At 58.4% G+C, this 13,990-nt stretch overlaps 1 pseudogene; it reads right to left on the reverse strand.

Moving 5' to 3' along the window:
• The window catches only part of LOC100354390 (proteasome subunit alpha type-5 pseudogene), a 22,279-nt pseudogene extending 8,783 nt beyond the window's left edge, over positions 1–13,496 (reverse strand).
• Between the last annotated feature and the right edge of the window lie 494 nt (positions 13,497–13,990).

Raw genomic sequence — 13,990 nt, forward strand, 5'->3', positions numbered from 1 at the left:
CGCGGAGCAGACCACGCCCAGCTCCTGGAGCCTCAGACAGCCTGAAGCCACGTCCACTCCACAGCACGTGTCCGAGCTCCATGGGGGCTAGAGCGGCAAGCAGGCCACAGGGCCAGTCCCTCTCAGATGGGCTCAGCTCGGGCCATTGCGGCCAGGTGGGGAGTGAACCAGGGACGGAAGACCTCTCTCTGTCTGGAACTCTGCCACTCAAATAAATACATAAATCTTAAAGGAAAAAAAAAAAAGGAAGTAGGAAGCAGTCACACTCATTGTACACAAAACCACCAGCAGGGTGAAGTGCGAGTAACACGAGTGAAAGGCCTGGGACAGAACAGCAAAGTGTCCGGAACGCTGAGCGATTCACCCTGTAACCCCGCTTACTCTTCCCGAGGGCCTAATGGCACAACTGCTGCCGCAGTTATCACTACCAGCGCGCCCATTGTAGAGACAAGGACACTGAGGTTCTGAGAGGCCAGCGACGTCCCAGGTCCCCCTCGGCTGCAAGGCAGCAGGGCCACCCCCGGGTACCCAGGGACCTGAGCGGCAAAGCCGAGGCACGTCAGCAGTGATTAATCGCAACGATCGCTTCCAGTTGCCATAGCGCTTTTTGTCCTGAGGGAGACGGGGACCAGATCTGGCGCCGGGTAATGCAGCGGAGGAGCAAGGAGGTTTGCAAAACGCACCCATTGGCCGGGGAGGCCGCCAGCACAGGGCAGGGCCCCCGCCGGCCCTGCCTCCCTCCTGTTTGGAGAAGTCACTGCCCGCTTGCAGCTTCGAGGTGGGCACCGTTGTCACAGCAGCCCGCTGTCGCTGTGCAGGCTCCCCAGGCCCCTCAGCGGCATCCGAAGGGGTTTCTGGCAATTCGCGTTTTCCCCAAAGGAAAGCTATCATCAGGCACCGCACAAACAAGCTGGGCACGGAGCAGGAGGCAGTAACGGGCCGTGTGTGGACTCTGCACTGGGCGGGCGTGTGGACACCTGCGGCCATGCGGAGCGCCAGGCTCCACTCCTCGTTCCAGCCTCCTTCTGATGCATGCCACGGGTGGCAGCAGTGACGGCTCGAGTCCTTGGGTCCCTGTCACCTCACCCACATGGGAGACCCAGATTGAGCTCTGGGCCCCTGCCCTTAGCTTGGCCTGGCCCCAGCTGTTGTAAGCATTTAAGGAGTGAATCAGTGGATGGGAGGGCTCTCTTCTCTCTCTTCTCTGTGGGGAGCAACCCGGACTAGACTAAGTTACTGGAATTAAGACTTATTCTATGCATCTGCTCTCCCACAATATGGCGCTGGGAGAGGAGGAAACAGCTTCTACACAGCTGCCTCCAGTTCAACCAATAAACTGTAGGACCTGCTCCTGATTGGAGGAGAGCAGCGTACTCGGCGTGTGGGCAGCCGAGTTGGGATTGGCAGAGGAGGACTATAAAGGAGGAGAGAGACGGCATGCACCAGGAACATCTAAGGGGAACATCTAAGGGGAACACCTGTGCAGCCCCCGAGAGAGCCGGCCGGTGGTGTGCCGCTCCCCTGCGGAAGTGGGGAAAGTGGCCAGGGGGAACCGCCCTTCCACGGAGGTGGAAGGGACAGTAGCCAACCCGGGAAGAACCAGCAGCAAACCCTGGAAGGGCCGAGCAGACGAAAGAACAGCGCAGGGTCCTGTGTCGTTCCTCCACGAAGAGGGGGAGCGACATAATGGTGCCGTGACTCGGATATGAAGCCTAGGCAGGGCTTAGTGTCGTTCCTCCACGAAGAGGGGGAGCGACACTTCTCTCTCTCTCTCTCCCTGCCTTTCTTTTCCTTTTTTTTTTTTTTTAAAGATTTATTGGTTTATTTATTTGAAAGACAGAGTTACAGAGAGAAAGAGAGAGAGAGAGAGAGAGAGAGAGAGAGAGAGAGAGGCTTTCCATCCACTGATTCACTCTCCAGATGGCCACAACGGCCAGAGCTGCGCTGATCCGAAGCCAGGAGCTTCTTCCAGGTCTCCCACGCAGGTGCAGGGGCCCAAGGACTTGGGGCATCTTCTACTGCTTTCCCAGGCCATAGCAGAGAGCTGGATCGGAAGTGGAGCAGCTGGGACTTGAACCGGTGCCCATATGGGATGCCGGCATTGCAGGCGGCAGCTTTACCTGCTGTGCCACAGTGCTGGCCCCTCTCCCTACCTTTCAAGTAAATAAAAGAATCTGCTCCAGGACCACTCCACGTGGCGGGGTGTGGGCATCCACTGATGATGTCTAAGATGGCCAGGGCCTGCCATGCCGCCCCTTCTTTAAAGACAGCTGTCCTGTCGCTACACAGCTGCATCTGGAAATCCGAAATGGCTTGGTAATGTCTGAGCCCAGATAAATCCACATGGGCCGGGAATCCCACGGCATATCGCGCAGACGGCTTCCAGCCCGAGTCTCCACTTGGGCGTTGTGCCATTGAGACTCTGCCTTCTTGTCTGACCAGGATCCAGCCTCGGGTCTAAGGAAGCGGAAGACATTCACGGGCTCTGTAGTGCAAGACGTTCCAACCGAATCTCAACTCACACTCCCGAAGCGCGAGCCGCAAATGGCTGTCGTCGATCGGTCCGTTCAAGAATTGTGTGCTGTTTGCTAAAGCCTCTTCCAACAGTTCAGACTCACTCGGGACCGACTTCCGCGCCCTCCACCGTATGACCGAATCCTACCTGGGGGTCCGATTGTGCAGCTGGAAGCCCCGTGGCCCTCTCTGAAACACCCGCTTCTGGGCCTCCACACTAGTGGACAGGGAAAATACGAGTGAAACACAGATGCCGGACACTTACTCCCGGGGCTCTGCTGGCGCGGGCGGGGGGCCCTGCCCCGGGGGAGGGCCTCAGTGGGCTGGAGGGTTCCAGCTACACCCGCAAGGCAGCTGTCTCGGGCCTCAGGTCTTGGGTTTGGTCTGCAAGTCATTTGCACAGCCTTTCCCAGTTTGTAAAGCAGCAACGGCCAGAACTTAGTGCTCCTATTGTCCCCACTGCACAGATGGGAAAACTAAGCCCTGGGGAAGAGACCTCACCTAAGATCACACAGTGGGTTAAAAAAGCAGAGCCAGGACTCACACGCAAGTGTCCCGACTCGGGCCCACCCGCGTGGGGTGGCCACAGGAGCATCCTCGGGCTCTTTCGTGGGGGAAAATGAAGAGGCGGTTGACTGGGGCGGGACAAAGGCAGCCCTGATGGCCAAGCCCACCACGGCCGCTCTGTGCTTTTATGTGAGCAGGGCTTGTGTCTTCTCGGTGCACTGCCCGTTGTGCTGAATTTAATTATTTGTAACGAGGCACTTTCACAGTCCCGAGTAAAAATACGCGTAATTACGGTGGGTAATGGGGTAGGAATGGCCGGCGAACGCCCCTTCCTGGGGAAGGTGGAACTTCCTGGGTGATTCGGCCACATTAAGGATGCAGGGCCCGTAAAATTGGATTGTTTACAAAGAATGAAACCTGAAGCTGCAGAAAAGGGAGTTTAACAATTAAAGATTTTCAGAGGGTGATTAGGGCAAGATTTCCTTCCCGTTGGAACTGATTAAAATGTCACCCAGCAAAGCGGGCGCAGGGAGGGGGGAGGGGCACCTGCATCCCCCCCCCCCCCACCTTCCAGGCTTGGCCACTGGGCGCTGCATTTGGCTCCCGGTACCTGAAAGAGCCCAGGTCCTTGCCCTTGGGTCCTTGGCAATGGAGTCTCGGGCCCAACTCTCCCACCCCAAGCCCTGGTGTCCCCAGGGGACCCCGGGCACAGCCACTTTCTCTGCTTCCTTTTCACCTGGAGAGGCAGTGGTGGGCAAGGACCACGCACGGGGCTGCGGCCGTGGAGGTGGAGCAAGTGAGTGGGACCCAGGCGAGGGCACGACGGCCATTCAGTGGCGCCCCCAAGGCAGGTGCCGGCAGGTGGCACAGCCATGTCCGCTTCCTGTTACACCACCTGCGTGCTCTCGGGCCGGAAGTGGGCGGCTCCTGAGCAGCCTGCTTGGCTCCCTGGAGGCCGCCTCCTCCTCCTGGCGAGCTCACCTCGATGCACAGGTCCCGTTCCCACCTCCCCTTTCCTCCTGCTCCGTCAGCCCCTCGTGCGTGGGTGCTGTGGGCTGCAGAGACCGAGGCCTCCCCGACTGGAGCGCACGGCCGGCACCCACCAGGGCAGTGGTCGCCATGGGTGACACAGGGGCAGTGCCCCTGGGGATCGCTGATAGGGGAGACCTCCCAGGGACACATCGGGGCTCCTGCTCCCAGCGTGAAGTCCTTCTTCCCTCCCTCCTACCACGGCCCTGTCTCCTGGCTGTCGGGGTTCCTCAGGCCGGTCATGGTTCCCCGGGGCCTCCACGTTTGCCCTCAAATTGGGTCCATCAGATGGGCATGTCTGGGTGAACAGCTGGGCTGCCCAGATGACAAGGCCGACCTGAGGCTGTGACGTCACGCTGCCCCACATCGGGCTGGAGCATGCCCTGTGACCCTAATATGTATGAGCGTGGGTGAACGAGTGCAGAGCGAGGGGGATGGGATTGGCCGTCATTCCCGCTGCACATGGAAGGACACTGAGGCTCAGAAAGAGAGAGAGAGAGAGAGAGAGAGGGACCGAGCGCTGGCAGGTGTCGGGCCCCACCTGCAGCCCTGGCCTGCCTCTCTGAGGTTGCTGCGCCTGCTGTGACAGACTTCGAGGAGCGGGGTGGTTGAAAGCAACAGAATCTGCCCACGTCGTTGGAGGGCAGAATGCGGGTGTGGGCAGGGCCGGGCTCCCGCAGGGCTCCGGGGTGGGGGGGATCCTCCCAGGCTCTGCCAGCGCTGGAAGCCGCTGCTTCCCTTGGCTGTGGCCGCCCACGCCACATCTCCGACTCTCTCAGCTGTCCACATCTCCTTCCCTTCGGTGTGGGTCAAATCTCCGCTCTGTCAGGATACAGGGGCTGTCCGGATAGTGCCCACCCCCAGCGAGATGACCTGAAGGTAGTCTTGGCCCAGAAGGAATCAACATGTTCAAGGGACTGCGACCTGGGGTCTCCAGGGACCATTAGTCAGCCAGCCAGGCTGCAGCGTCAGCCAAGAGCTTCCGAAACATCCCTGAGGGGCCTTCACTTTGAGCTTGGGTGGATTCCCCAGCAGCCAGCCCTGTGGCGGCCCTGGGAAGCCGGCCAGCCCGGGGTTTGCGGGAGAGCAGGGCACCCAGCAAGCGAGTGGGGTGCAGAAGGCTCCCCCCCGGGAGATCGGAACTGGAATCGGCTCTGGACCTGCACTGAGGCAAAGCAGAACCTGAGTGCCCACCTCTGCAGCCAGGAGCCGGGGAAGGCCACCATGAGGCTCCCACGAGGGTACCCATTCCCACTGGGGCAAAGAACGCTAGGGTCCTGACGACCCAGCAGGCAGACCCCGTGCCCTTTGGGCGCCCCGGCTCCTCGGAGTGCCACAGCCTGCTGCACCCTCAGCATGTTTGCACGTCCGCCCTCTGCTGGGGTCCTTCGCACCACAAGCATCCGATGTCTTCTTGCTCTGGAGGCCAAGGCCAAGGTGTCCACAGGGCTGGTTTCTGCTAGGCCTCCCTCCCTGGCTTGTAGGCGGTGTCTCCCTGCTGTCCCGCTGCGTCCTCACCTCCTCTGCCTAGAAGGGCACTGGCCAGACTGGATTAGGGCCCACCCTAAGGACCTCATTTCATTTTATTTTAAAGATTCATGCTATTTATTTGAAAGGCAGAGTTGAGAGAGAGAGAGATTGATTTTCTTCACACTGTTCACTCCTCAAATGGCCACAACGGCCAGGGCTGGGCCAGGCTGAAGCCAGAAGCCTGGAGCTCCACCCGAGTCTCCCACATGGGTGCAGAGAGCAAGCAGCTGGGCCGTCTTCTGCCACTTTCCCAGGTGCATTAGCAGGGGGCTAGCAGGGGGAAGTGTAGCAGCTGGGACTGGAACTGGCGCCCACGCGGGATGGCCTGTGTTGCGGCCCGAGATGCTGCAGCTTGAACCTTGACCGTGAGAGCCAACAGAGGCCGCAGGAGGACTCCGCAGCCTGGCTGTTGCCTGCTTCCAGCCAGGCCGTTCTGATTTGTTGATGACGCCGCCGAACTGAGAATTATCCGCCCCGGGAAGTCTGCCTAAGTGTCCTTTCAGAAAGAGGTGACGCTTACTCTTTTCTTTGGCATGAAGCCCCCACCAGGCCCAAATCCCAACACTGAAGGCTCAGCGGGCTCCGCAGGGCCACCAGGACGCTCCCTGTTGAGACGGAAGCCGCGCTGAGCTCCGTTTCGCGCGGGGCCTTGCGGGTGGGTGGAACAGCAACGCCATTTCCTGCAGGGCGGGGACTGTCTGCCCACTGCCTTCTCCCCACGATCGATCGATCGGTGAGTAGGAAGTGGCCAGTTCTGCTTGTCTCTGTTGCGTGACCACCGGCCAGCCTCGCCCGGCTGCACGCCACGTGTCCTGTGAGTGGAGACAGACGAACCTGCCTGAGTCCTCCTGAACCCACAGACACAGAGCAGCTGCAAAAACAACCCAACTGCTGGAGAGCCCCGTGGGTGGAACCAAGCAGCACTGCCCCGGGCCCCAGGCCTGGCGCCGAGTCCTCCCAGTCCCCCAGGGAGGCCGCGCACGCAGCCCCAGGACAGTCAAGACATTTGAATTTTACCAGCTCCAAGTTACAGGCTTGACACAGAGAAATGGCTGCGATTCTTTTTATCAGTGGAGAGAGCAGGCATTAAAAGATAAAATATTAGCCAGGGCCTATCTGGAGGAAACTTACAAGTTCTGAAGCCACTCCTTGAAATTTGAACCCGGAGCGAGGCCGGAGGCGGCGTGGCGGGGCTAGCGTCCCGACTCTGGGCGATCGTCGTCCACGCTCATATTTCTTGTTTCTCCCAGTCCCTTAATTCGTCCGTCTGTTCATCTATGTCAACCCATTTTATAAAAATTTTAATTCTTATTTATAGAGTGACCTTAATAAACTCCCCTCAACTACCGCAGGTTTGTCACTGTCACAGATGAAGACATTATTAATGGCCGCTGCTTGACCGGGGACAGGGCTGCCCTTTCAACTGCTCTGCAGCCTTGCCGGCGGCACAGGCTGGGCGGGGGGAGAGGCGGTGCTGGGTCGCTGGGCTCAGCCGCGGCCATCATTGCCGCCCTTTCCCAGCCTCCGCCTGCCCCACCGCACCCACAGGTGCAGCCTCTGCTCCGGCCCTCGTGAATCGGCCCCAGCTCTCAAATGCACCGGACCAAGCAGAGCACAGGCCCTGGCCTATTTATTTAAAATGAAGACAAATACACGGAGGGGAGGAAGAAGGGTGGACGTCACCCAAGTCACCAAGTACCCCCGCAGCAGCCTTGGCCGACTGGCCTGGCCTTCCGGGCAGCGATTGGAAGCGTGGCTCCTTTAGCCCTGGCCAGGGCCCGCTCCCTCCCAACCCCACCCCACCCCCCCCCAAAAAAAAAAAAAAAAAAAAAAACCACACACACAGTAGGCCCAGGGCTCGTGGAAATATAATTTCCCTTTCTCTTAAGATTGAAAGAAAGCAGAGTCCTGTTGAGTAAACGGCCTTGAAGGATGCAGCCTAGACTGTGTGTCAGTACCAATGCAACCAGAAAGTGTACTTGGCCTTAGAAAGGGCCCACGAAGGCAAAGGCACCTGGAACCCAAGAATAACCGAACGCGGCCCCCGGCCCAGGCTCCCACGGGGTGCAAGCCTCCCCGGACGGCCGCTCTCCCTGGCCCGGCATCCGTCACTGCGTCACCACGCACAGCCTTCTCTTGTTAGCTGCGATCATAAACATTCAAGCCGCTGGCTCGGCAGGGCAGAACAATAGCGCATCAAATTGTAAATCAAGGCCGCTCCCATTAGCCTGAAAATTAGACATTTCCGCAGCCAGCGCCGGGCAACGTGTTGGCAGACAGCAGTCACCACGCTGCCTGGTGGGGCTCACCCACCTGCCCCGCCCCTACCACCTCAAACCAGCTCAGCCTCACTGTGGCCGAGCGTCCCCAGTCGCCTCGTGTCACCTCACGTGTGTGCGGTGACACAGACCCGGCCTGACAGGCAGCCGCGGCTCCCCCAGCCACGTGGCTGCCCAGCCCCGAGCCCCCCGGGGCGGTAAATCACGCCGCGTCCCCATTACCGTCTCGTGTTGTTGCAGGGCGGTAATTTTGACAGCAAAATAAGCCCCGCAACTGCATATGCTATGGGGTGACAAGTAATTTTAACTTCATTGAGGAGCGAGACTTTTGAGACATTGTAACCTGCAGGAGCAAGCAATAAAACAAGGATGAGCGGGAATGTGTCAAATAGAGGGTCTCCCTAAATTACGCTGCCGGGCACAGATTAATACATTTAATATATTCTGGTCATGAGTGAGGTGCTCCAGCAGAACAACTGGTCCTTCAGCGATATCATTCACAGGAATGAGCTACAGTCACACTGACAGCCGGGAAAAATGCCCCCACTTTTCAAGCTGTACAAATGGTGCTTGGACACAGTAACTCAAAACTGGACACTTCATTTCAAGTTGAAAGCTAGTGGCCCAGCCACAAACTATTACTCCATCTTCTTTATTTGTGGTCCATGGTTTTGTACTCTTTAAGAATCAAATAAATACTGGTGTAATGGTTAGCAACTGCCAGTTCAACGAAAAATACTGCGAAATTCACCAATAAGTCTTTTTTCCACACACACAAATTTATGCCCCAAGAACAGAGTCCATTCCTGCCACGGGGCCCGGATAGTTTTTAATGTACAGGGAGACTCACTTTAGTGATAAGAGTTTAAACCTCAACTCCTTTCCCTTCCTCCTGGCTCATAGATCTCGCGCCGGGAGCCCTGGGAGGAGGCGATCAGCGTGTGTAAGTGACTGCGTTAGCTCAGCCCCCTGCTGCCCGGGGCCTCCCCACCGCGCCGATCCCGCCGCACTCGGCTTCTGGGATGCCCAGGCCTCCTGGGAACCTTCCGCTAGGGCTCCCTCGGCCCCCTGCCCCCGCTCCCCAACACACACACACACACATGCACACACATGCACACGCTGAGACCCAAGTCAACGTCTTGTTAAGAGTGTTTTGCTGTGGATAAAAACCTCTCCCACGTTCAGAGTGCTTTTTTTTTTTTTTTACTATAAAAATAGGTTTCTTTCTTTCTAAAAAAGATTTATTTATTTATTTGAAAGGAATTTGAAAGGCAGAGCTAGGGGGGTAGGGGGAGGGAAGAGAGAGAGAGAGCGAGAGCGAGAGTGAGCTTCCATCTGCTGGTTCACTCCCGAATGGTCTCATCAGCCAGGCTTGGGCCAGGCTTGGGCCAGGAGCTCCATCCGGGTCTTCTCTGTGGGTGCAGGGGCCCAAGCACTTAGGCCACCTGCCGCTGCTTTCCCAGGCCATCACAGGGAGCTGGATGGAGGTGGAGCAGCCGGCACTGGGACCCCTGCGGGATGCCAGCACTGCAGTGGGGCTTAGCCGGCTATGCCACGGGCCAGCCCTGACAAACAGCTTTGTTGAGGTGTAATTCTCATATCCACATGATTCCCACGTGGTCCGCCACTGACAGTGTGCAGCGCAAGGGTCTCAGTGCTCTCGCAGACGTGTGCAGAACCGCCACCACAGTCAGTTTTAGAATATTTTTATCGTTTCAGAAAGACACTTCCTACTCAGGGCTGGCCCTTGTTGGAGCATGGATTCCTGCTTTGTTCCTTTCTGGGGCGCCTGTGCCCTCCCGCCTCCCGGCCCTGCCGAACCCTCACGGCAGGCCCACGGGGTGCCGGGCAGGCGGAGCAGCCAAGCCCGCTGTGTCCCTGGCCGGGTCCTGTCCCGTGCACGGGCTGGGTGACAGCTGGGACAGCAAGGCAAAGCAAGGTGCCCCATTGTCTTCTGTGGGCCCACAGCGCGGCACGTGGCCTCCAGCCAGGGCGTGTGCGGCACACCGTGGGCCCAGCCCGCGAGCCTGGAGACGGGAGGGGCAGGGCTGCGTCTTCCCCTCCGAGCAGCGGCCACAGCCCTGCACCCCGGCAAGGAGCTAACAGAGGGGGCAGAGCGTGGGGCTCAGCGGCTTGGGCGAGAGGCCGACCCAGCGTCCCAGTTGGAGGGGGCAGGCGAGCAGGGACGGCAGGCGGTGTCAGGGTGCCCCGCCGTGCCCCCCGCTCCTCTGTGTGCTGTGCAGGGGGCTCCAGAGAGGGGCCTGGGCAGGGGGTGCGGGGCTGAACCCCAGTCTCAGGGTGTGTGGCTCAAAGACTACAGTTCCCAGCATCCCTTTCTGCCGGGGGTGGCCAATGGGGAGGAGGCAAGTGTTGGGCAAAGATTCCCTGGGACTTGAAAGAAAATGGAAAGTTTTGTTAGGAAACTTCGGAGCAGGTTTAGGGGCACGGGTGCCCGTCTCTGCCGGTCTCCCGCACTTAATGCTTGTTCACATTTTGCCATATTTGCTCTCCCCCTCCACCTCCAAGCAATTAAAAATCAATTACATCATGACATCTCAAAATATTTTAGGATGGATCTCCAAAAAATAAAAAAATAAAAAGGGAGGGAAATATTTTTAAATAACTATCACACCTAACAAAAATAAGCCATTCCTTGCTATCAAAGACCCCGCCCGTATTTCATACAGAAAACCCCTCTGAGAGAGGCTGACCGAGGTGGGAGGCAGGTGTCTTTTTGTCACTCCTCCCTTTATCTTTCTGTTTTCCTAAGTCACAAATATGAAGGCCGGAGCAGCAGCAGCCATCTTGGGACTCGGAGGTCATCTTGATGCTAAAAATTATGCATAAATATGGCAAAGAAGAAAGAGGGAAGGGAGGATGCCAGATTAGCAAGCAAACAAACAAACAAAAAAACCCTAAATTAACAAAAAAAGATGGAAAAATCAAAGAAAATTCACAAATAAGCAAAAACACTCAAAACATCAGCTTAATTTGAATTTAAAAAAAACAATTGTTTCAGTGTAAGTATGTGCTGTGCAATATTTGGGACACACTGACTTAAAAAGCACTTGTTGGAGGCCGGCGCTGTGGCTCACTTGGTTAATCCTCCTCCTGAGGTGCCAGCATCCCATATGGGCGCCGGGTTCTAGTCCCGGTTGCTCCTCTTCCAGTCCAGCTCACTGCTGTGGCCCGGGAAAGCAGTGGAGGATGGCCCAAGTGCTTGGGTCCTGCACCTGCATGGCAGACCAGGAGGAAGTGTCTGGCTCCTGGCTTTGGATTGGTGCAGCTCTGGCTATTGTGGCCATCTGGGGAGTGAACCAGTGGATGGAAGACCTCTCTCTCTCTCTCTGTCTCTCACTGTCTAACCCTGTCAAAAAAAAAAAAAAAAAAAAGTACTGTTGTTTACCTGAAATTCAAGCTTAACTGAGCGCCTGTGTTCTGTGTGGCAGCCTTGGGAGGGGCTGGGCCTCTGGAGCTGCACCCCCCGCACCCCCCCCCGCCCACCTTATCTAATCAGTCCTTGCTGGGAGCATTCGCTACACCCCTGTGATGTGCTAGGTCTCAAACAAACCCGTGGAAAGGTCAAGCGGGCTTCTGGGGTCACAGCCCAGTGACTGTTACAGCTGCTAGGGAGAAGGCCCAAGGTCCTGTGGGCTGAGTAGGTAGGGGTGCTAGGTGCTGCTGCACCCACCCACACTGCGGCCCCCAAACCCTGGGCCACCCGACTGCCTGCAGTGCCTCGCTCCCTGGGACACCGCCCCCACAGCTGCCTGCTCACTCATGCGCTCAGTCAGCAAATCTTTTTTTTTTTTTTTTTAAGATTTATTTATTTATTTGAAAGGCAGAGTGACAGAGAGAGGGGGAGAGACAGAGAGAGAAGGAGAGAGAGAGAGAGAGAGAGAGAGAGATCTTCCATCTGCTGGTTCACTCCCCAGACGGCCGTAGTGGCCAGTGCTGGACCAGGCCAAAGCCAGGGGCCAGGAGCTTCTTCCAGGTTTCCCACATAGGTGCAGGGGCCCAAGCACTTGGGCCATCTGCTGCTTTCCCAGGCCACAGCAGAGAGCTGGATGGGAAGAGGAGCAGCCGGGACTAGAACTGGCACCCATATGGGATGCTGGCGTCACAGGCAGCAGCCTTACCCACTACGCCACAACGCAAGCCCCATTCGGCAAACCTTGATGAGACATGCTCTGTGTGGCCTGCACGTGGCACAGAAGGTCCGGCCGCCACCTGCGATGCCAGCTCCCGTATCAGAGGGCGGTTCAATCCTGCCTGCTCTGCGTCTGTTGCAGCTCCCTGCTCATGTGTCTGGAAAACAGCCAAGATGGCCCAAGTCCTCGGGGCCCTGCACCCGCGTGGGAGACCCGGATGGAGCTCCAGGCTCCTGGCGTCGGTCTGGCCCAGCCCAGGCTGTTGCGGCTCTATGGGGAGTGAACCAGTGGATGGAAGATCTGTCTCCTTCTGTCTCTCCCCCTCTCTCTGTCACTCTGCCTTTCAAATAAATAAACAAATCTGTTTAAAAGAGTAGAGACTTGCTCTAACTGCGGGGTCTGGTCGCAGGTCTTTAGGCATCAGGGTGGTTGTCTTGAGAGGGTCGGGTGTGTGCGTTCGAGTTCTGTCCAGTTCTCTCTGCTTCCTGGCTCACCACGTGCCGTGACCAGTCTCCCCCACACCTGGTCAAAGGGCCACCAGCTCCTGAGCTGTGATCTCCAGACCGAAAGCTGAAACAAACCTTGTCTCCCCCAAGAAGCACCTCTCCGGTATCTTAGCTAAAGCAACAAAGAGCAGAAGAGCACATCACCCAAGTACTGGGGTTCCTGCCACCCACCTGGGAGAGAGGGATGGGGCTCCTGGCTCCCGGCTTTGGCCTGGCTCAGCCCCGGCTGTTGTGGGTATTTAGGGAGTGGACCAGTAGATGGGAGACCTCTCTCTCTCTCTTTCTCTCTCTCCCTCCCTCCCTCCCTCCCTCTCTGTAGCAGGGTCCTCTCCTGTGGTGACTGCCCCAAGCTACCGGGCCTTTGAATCGCCAAGGCCAGTTCCCATGGAGCAAAACTTAGCGCTCTGCCAGACTGGGCTGGAAAGTAATCCTCCCACCCCCAGCATTCTGGGGGCTTCTGGAAGATCGGGGTGGTCTGCCAAGCCACGACCCCTCCATGCCACCATCTGTTTAATTGCTAAATACACGGAACCCCAAATCGGTGAAAGAGCTCATCCAAGGTCACCCCCCACAGCAGACGGGGGACGGAGGATGCCGGGCATCACGGGGGGAGCTGGGATGGAGCCTGAGGGGCCCGTGGGACAGCAGGGAGGGGAGGGGCTGGCGGAGCAGGTGAGGCCTGGGGGTGAGGGAGAAGGCCCGGGGAAGGCACCCCTGCTGGGCTGACCCTGTTTGGCTGATGGAAGACAGGACAAGTACCTGCTCCTACAACGGGGCACAGAACCGGCAGCGAAGCCGCGCCCGGCACTCTCGTCCAGGGCTCCCTCCTCCACCGCTTGCCCCTTGCGCACCTGCGCCCCGTCCTCGTGGGCGACCGCTCCCTTGGCTGCCGTCTGGTCAGGCCGGGCCCGCGAGCCCTTCATGCGGCGGCCGCCGCAAGGCGCGAGCCTCCCCGCAGTGTTTGGGGCATTCCCCTTCATGGACTCAAAGGTTAGGTGCCGATTCCACCTTGCCGCTGGCGGTGAAGAGCACGGAAGACAGATGGGCCGGCCCACCGCACTGTGCTCATTCCCTAACCAGCGGACCAGGAAATGGCCGGTCATTTGCACTGCCATCAAGGCTCGGAGCCGCCGCCTCGGAGCGCGTGTGTCTCTCGTGCTGTCCCCTGCAGAGCTGCAGGCAGCTTGGGACAGGCGGGGCTTTGGGGAGCCCTCCGTGGCTCCGTGGCTGCTCTGTGCTGCGTGGGCCTCCTCCGGGCTGTAGCTAGGCTGGGTGGGGTGAGGGGCTGCTTGAAGGGCGGAAGGCTCGGGAAGGGAACAGAACAGCTGGGGGTGCGCCCTGGCTTTTCTGCACTCTGCCCTGCCCCCCCCCCCGCCATTGCTCACAGCATGGTGCCTAAGGGTGGCCCTGACCGTGTGGGCAGGTTCAGCTGCGCTGGTCTGGGATGGGCCTGAGGCCATCCTGGGGCAGCCTC

This window comes from Oryctolagus cuniculus, chromosome 15 (assembly GCF_051225735.1).
Source record: "Oryctolagus cuniculus isolate XC-2025 breed Fujian yellow rabbit chromosome 15, ASM5122573v1, whole genome shotgun sequence".
NCBI classification, from domain to species: domain Eukaryota; kingdom Metazoa; phylum Chordata; class Mammalia; order Lagomorpha; family Leporidae; genus Oryctolagus; species Oryctolagus cuniculus.